This window comes from Hetaerina americana, unplaced genomic scaffold (assembly GCF_022747635.1).
Source record: "Hetaerina americana unplaced genomic scaffold, ioHetAmer1.1.p SCAF_2, whole genome shotgun sequence".
NCBI classification, from domain to species: Eukaryota; Metazoa; Arthropoda; class Insecta; order Odonata; family Calopterygidae; genus Hetaerina; species Hetaerina americana.
Window position 1 is genome coordinate 43,007,706 of NW_027286763.1, and position 7,052 is coordinate 43,014,757.

Here is a 7,052-nt window from a genome sequence, read left to right on the forward strand (position 1 = left end):
TGTTAATTCTTTGACTCTTAATGAATTTTGACAATTCTAGGCTTTGATCCTGAATGTTTTGATTTCTTGGATAGCAGTGATAAGAGCTGTTTCATTTATTTGGAATATTTTGTCATTAATTTTTTTTTCTTTTTATTTTTTGCTGCCAAAGTTATCATAAATGCTTTTGCAGTGTAAAGATGTAGGAATTGCTTGTTAGATATTAAAACCGTAGACACATTAATCAACCCGAAGGTCGGTTTGGTAAGCGATGATAGAGTTCACCCAGTATTAAGCCCAACGGCGTGTGAAATTCACACATTAGGGTAGGGGGGCCAGTTCCTTTCCCTGTGCCGGTTATGGTTTCCCAGGAAGATCTGGTACCCAAAAAATCACATGGCTTGGGTGAAGCTGTTGGTGCCCAGAGAGGCTTGCCCAGGAATTGAACCCAGTCCAGTCTGGTCACTTGAACTCCGGTCAATAGTCTAATGCTCTACCCCTGGACTACTACGACCCACTGATAGATGTTGTTAGTTTTTTATTCTATTTTCAATCCTGGATGCCCAGCATTTAAACTACCTTTTAATGGAACCTTCTTGGCTTTCTTGTCGTAAATGTATATAAGCGTGTTGTTAAATGTCTGTAGTTAGTGAGTAAAAGTTGATTTAGTCAAATTTATACTAAGAAAATGAAATTACTTGTTAGCCCAAATCAGTCCCTGCAATTTCTCCACGTCCCTGTACCCTATAATCAAATCATACCCTGTAATTTCATAACTTTCATGCATGTCACTTCAAGAAGCCAACCCAGTTAAAAGGGCTTTCATTGAATAACCTCATCTTATTCACAAAGTAGTGCAAAAATCATTGTTCATTCTTAATTCAAGAAGGTTTACATTACATGCTGTTATTGTCAAAAATGTTCAAAATAGCATTGAATCACAATCCTTTAACTAGACATATTACTTGGATTTTTTGGCTTATGATGTTGGGGTGGTATCCACAAAAAGGGTGATGAGAAATAATTTTTCTTTTGTCTAGTATTTATTTTTAAGCGTGGAAGTTCACCCTGGTTTTTACCAAATTAAACATCATAAATCAGTACAATGGCTCTTCATACTCTGAAATGATCGAGGTAATTATATTTTCTGAACGAAGGCTGCATAATCAATGGTAATCAACACATTCACCATTATAATATTCACAAATTATTCCCTTTGGTAACTTGAATCAGTAATGGGGATTTTAAAAGGGTACTATTTGTAATTTGATGATGGCATTTCTTGAGCGGCTGTTGTGTGAAACTTTTACTGACAAAAAATGTCACTCAAATGTAATTTACTCCTCTTTTGTTGGGCATATTTTCACCATCATCCTTTTATTTGTAATTAACGCATTGATGCATCCCATACCTTGACTCTAAGAGCTAGATTCACGTATGTGGTCAATTTTCAATTGTGCGCTAGTCTATGTCAATGTAATGTGAAATGTGGTTCAAGTATGTGCAATCATCCATATAGAGGAGGAGTAAAACGTTTACTTCTCGATGCCCTGTGAAAGAGAGTACCAAGAGCAATAGGTGTATTGCCGGCTGTCATTCGGTCTTACCTTCCTCAATCACCCTTCTCAGCCGAAAATTACCTCGCCATTCATGTATCTTCCATATCATAATGAATCAGTTCATTTTTGTATCTGTTACGAATCCGAATCGATACTACAATGGTACGTACTGGCACTGAACCGGCCGGCTCTCTGGCGGTCGTTTCTCCACGGGCAACGAACATCTCGCCTCCCGTTCCTATAAGCCCCTTACCGCCCCGCTACCCCACCCCCCCAAATCCTTCCCCTCTCAGCCCACTCACCCCATACTCTCGCACCCTCAAATGCGATCGACAATGACGTCAATTCACCTACGTATTGGCGCGGCGCTCCACGGAGCTAACTGGCGGTCTCGCATCATCTTTCGAATAACACGGGTATTACGTGAGGGCAAATGCTTTTAAGTATGCCTATCTGGGGCTTCGTAGCTCTTTAAGGGAAACCCAACTTTCACACTTTATGACGCGTACGTGTATTACATCACGTTACTTGAGCGTTTGCTCCTCGAGGTAAACATACAGGCTCAAAATGCCTCTGATGCAACATCTGTATTTGTTGCAAGACCCTTACCTGAACAGTATCCCTGGCTCGGGTTATTCAGTAGTTCGACCTGTATCCGAGGGATAATTCAAGTTTTCAGAGGCGTCGACGTATTTTGGAAAATGGTGGCTCAATGTTTCGACTTTACTGGGATCCTTAAAAATGTGCATACGGATATTTTGAGGAATCCTGAAAAGCGAAAATGTAAGGGTCGTTCTATCTTTACCGGATATGTGTAGGACTATTTCACTTAACCTCGTAGTCCCATCACTAATGCTGAGCCTTGGAGATTCTAATTTCCTGCTGCAACTAATTATTGGTGAATTTATTTAGTTTCATTGACAAAAAAATATCTAGTCTATGTGTTTCAGAGATGAAATACGAAATTCGGCTGAAATTCATAAAAATATTCTTTTGTTGGACGAGACCATTCGGTACGGGTCCGAACGAATGTCTTAATTGAATCATATTTCAATTGAAACAGTCACGTCCCTTAGTTTTTTTTTCAACTTGATAAAACTTCAACGTAAGCAGCAGCCTTGGTGAGTGGAGTTCTAGAAATATTTTAAGCTAATAGGGAGAAATTATTTCTTCTTCACTTAACCAACAGAATACAACCTAATAGGTAATCCAAGTCTCGACCAAGCTAGTACGGCTTCACCTAATAATGTAATTGCCGTCGTCTCCTCGTGTTGTGGCCGGCGTGTGTGTCATTTCGTACTGGAAACGTTGGATGCTAGTTCTAAGAGCGCGGATATGTATGAGCCATCGAATAATAAGAAAAGAACTTAAGTCTCTACAGCTTTTCGCGCGAATTTCTCTGCAAGTGTTATTGGAATGAATCTCGAACATGAACTGGCATTATTATTGAGCGATAAGCAATGCAGCGAGCAGCCTATCGTGGGATAGTCTGTAAATAAGGATCGAATCGTGCGGAATAGGAAATGCTTTTGCAAATTAATTGACTGCTCTTTCATAAAGTACCTTTCCATAACGTTTGCAAATTATTTGGTTTGTACGTAACATTTTTTTCGGAATCGACGCATTCCTTCAGATGAGAAAACCGTAATCCTTGAAATTCTCGTATTTTAGTGCGCATAATATTCGCAAAATATTTAATAGCTTGCAATGTTGCATAGCACCTCTTTCTATCACATGTCGTAAGTAAGACACCCTGTGGACATGATAAAGTAGCATCAAGAGCACTTATCCTGTACTGTAGACGACGAAGTCATTTTTTTCTGTGAAAAAAATTCATTTATCGAAAAAATTTGTTACAAAACGTATTTTCCCGATTTGAAACTGCTTAGAAATGTCGGCGTCCTGTGCTGCTGTAGAAACAAGTTACGTATCATGTCCATAGGACCGCTGTCATGCCGCGATATTGAAGTGATTGTTTAAACCAGGAGAGGAATATCGACTCATTATTCTTTTAAAATATTCTCAGTATTCGCTCTTTTTGCCTTTTGTGAAGTGTGGCACTATCTTATTCATCTCAATTCTATTTTTCAGATCATTTTTTACTCCACATGTATCACAGAAAAGTGCTCAGTTTCTCAGGTATTTAATTGTTAAACAAGAAATTTGTTTTACAAGTAGTTTTTTCGGCTCCAATCGATCCAAAACTGAGTGTAATGACAGTCTCAGAAATCTGGTGTGGCAGCAGGTTTACTAGCCAAGGCTCGAATTCCGTCGCAGCGGCAGCTTGGAGTGAAGGATACTTCTTATAATTACTATACCTAAGGCTTTTTCCAAGTCGAAAAAATATACGAGAAACTAGTCACAATTACTGACGTGAATACAACATAGTGATTTCGAAAATCATTCACAGAATATTTTTCATTTACTGTTCTAATCCTTCTTCGACTTATCATCTTAAGTCATCGTGTCTTCTGAAGATGGAATATAAAAATTTGGAGGCTATTTCATTTTTATAAAATTTTGTCCTTAGGTATGCACATATGCGCCATTTAAAGTGATTTATTAAGAAAACGATATTTTATCCCCACGAAGAAGCAAGGCCCAATTATGAAGTAATTTCTTTTTATTGACATTTCCGTTGGTCTCCTGTAAAAACCAAATCATTTCTTAGTTAGCTCGAGTCGGGGAACCTCTTGGTCATTAATTCCTTGTGGTAGATTTAAACGCATGCCCTTGGTGGATTAATTCAGAACCACTCGCTATTGACGGGATCGAAGGCTACACACAAGATTGTTTATCGTCATCGCTTTAATCGCTGAGCTAGTTCCTCTTTATGGCTTGTTTGCACAGGCACTTGATAGAATCAACTAATGATAAAGGTAACAAAAAAACCGATTCACGTTCCAATGTTAGAACGTCCTCAATTACCGCGACCTACATGACAAAAGTCTTAATTAAGTGCGTCATCTGATAACTGGTCGGACCGTTCTTAATTCATCTAATATCCGGCCTCGGTCTGCAGACGTCTTGCTTCTGTCAACTCCCGCCTTGGCAATAAAGGATTTGGTTAAAATGTACCTACACTTGTGATCTTATCGATGGAAATTAAGCGTTTCTTAAAACATAAACTTGACAATAGTATTCACTGATTAACTGTCGCTTCTTCCTTCTGAATAACAATAGTATTTTTCTCTACAGTTGCCGATTTGAAACCCTTCTGTGACTCCCATACTTCTTTACATGTACGCATATACGTTTTTGTGTATGTAAACACAGTAATCAACCCGAAGGTCGGTTTAGTAGGTGATGGTAGAGTTCACCCAGTACTAAGCCCGACGGCGTGTGAAATTCACACATCAGGGTAGGGGGGCCAGTTCCTTTCCCTGTTTTGTGTATGTATATATATAAAATATATGTATATATGTATGTATGTGTATATATATGTGCGTATGTGTATATGTATATATATGTGTGTGTGTGGTATGTATATATAAAACCCAACACAGTAATCAATCCGAAGGTCGGTTTGGTAGGTGATGGTAGAGTTCGCCCAGTACTAAGCCCGACGGCGTGTGAAATTCACACATCAGGGTAGGGGGGCCAGTTCCTTTCCCTGTTTTGTGTATGTATATGTATATATATAAAATATATGTATATATATATGTATGTATGTGTATATATATGTGCGTATGTGTATATATATATGTGCGTATGTGTATATGTATATATATATGTGTGTGTGTGTGTGTGGTATGTATATATAAAACCCAACACAGTAATCAATCCGAAGGTCGGTTTGGTAGGTGATGGTAGAGTTCGCCCAGTACTAAGCCCGACGGCGTGTGAAATTCACACATCAGGGTAGGGGGGGCAGTTCCTTTCCCTGTGCCGGTTATGGTTTCCCCGGAAGACCTGGTACCTGAAAAATCGTATAGCTTGGTTGGAGCTGCAGGTGCCCAGAGACTTGCCCGGGAATCGAACCCAAGACCCTCCGGTCAGTAGTCAAACGCCATCATCGTCCAAACCATATATATATATATATATACTATATATATATATATATATATATATATATATATATACACACACACACACGATATATATATAACACTTTTTGAAAGTCTCACCTACGTGAATAATAATGAATAACACTTAGCACAAGTGGACACAGACAAAAACACAGAAACACACATAAAAAAGACTCACTATTTTTCGAATTTTCGGTGGTCGTGACCACCTTTATCAAGGAAGAGAGGGACAGAACTCTGAGTTCTTCCCTCTCTTCCTTGATAAAGGTGGTCACGACCACCGAAAATTCGAAAAATAGTGAGTCTTTTTTATGTGTGTTTCTGTGTTTTTGTCTGTGTCCACTTTTGCTAAGTGTTTATCTATATATATATATATATATATATATATATATATATATATATATATATATATATATATATATAATATATATACTATATATATATATACTATATATATATATATATAGTTTTAATCTTCGGAATACTTTTATCCCAATACCTAAAATGAACCGACTTCAATAGACGTGATATGGAAGATTTCGAGTAGTAATTGAAAAATTATTATTATTATTTATTCGAAAAACATTTTCCTGTAATTTGTTTAGCGGAGAACTATTGCTTGGTGTTGTCTATAATTATATTATAGACAACACCAAGCATTATATATATTATATAAAGGCAATCTAAAATAAATTACATATCCAGGTGTGATGTGGTGGAACATTCCCATGGTATCAGAAACGAAGACTGTTACAAATTGCCAACTAATAAAGATTTATTTCCAACTAGTTTCGATGCACTTCATCATTTTCAAGAAACTAGTCGGGAATAAATCTTTATTAGTTTGAAAATTGTAGTACTTTTCGTCTTTGTTATCATTGGCGATCTCTTCTCTCAGGTATTGTTTTCTTTTCACCTTTTGGTGAAGTTCACAAATGCATCAAAGTAACTTCTAAGTTAGAGAGCATTAATAATAACTTCAGCAAAAAATTAATCATATCTTTTCGCAACCACTTCGCAATTTTATTTCAATTCTACGGTGGACTAAAGGGTCCCGGGGCGAAAGAAGTTGTACCGGGAAGGAAGAGAAAGTCAAAGTTATTTGGTTATTCAGCGTAGAAATCTCTCAATAGGCATTTGAAAAAGGACTTATTGACCGTCTTATTTCTCTTAAGTGTTTAAATTGGCTGAGATAGGTCACATTTCCATGATTCAGCGGTACTGTGAGGGCAGTATTATAATGTAGGAACTTTTTCTGGGAAGAGATTTGTGTTCGATACAATTAGTTATGAAAAGATCTTAGATTCCCTCGCGGGAAAATTTACAGCATCGTGAGACTCCCACCCGGATGTCCGTTGTGATCAATATGAGACTTGTAAAAACTCATCCACCGCCTGAGCCTGCCTTTTTTAAGACAGGACTCGCGAAATGGGACGCTGCGAGAGATGAAATTACGAAAATCTCCGTTACGCGCGAAATACTTAAA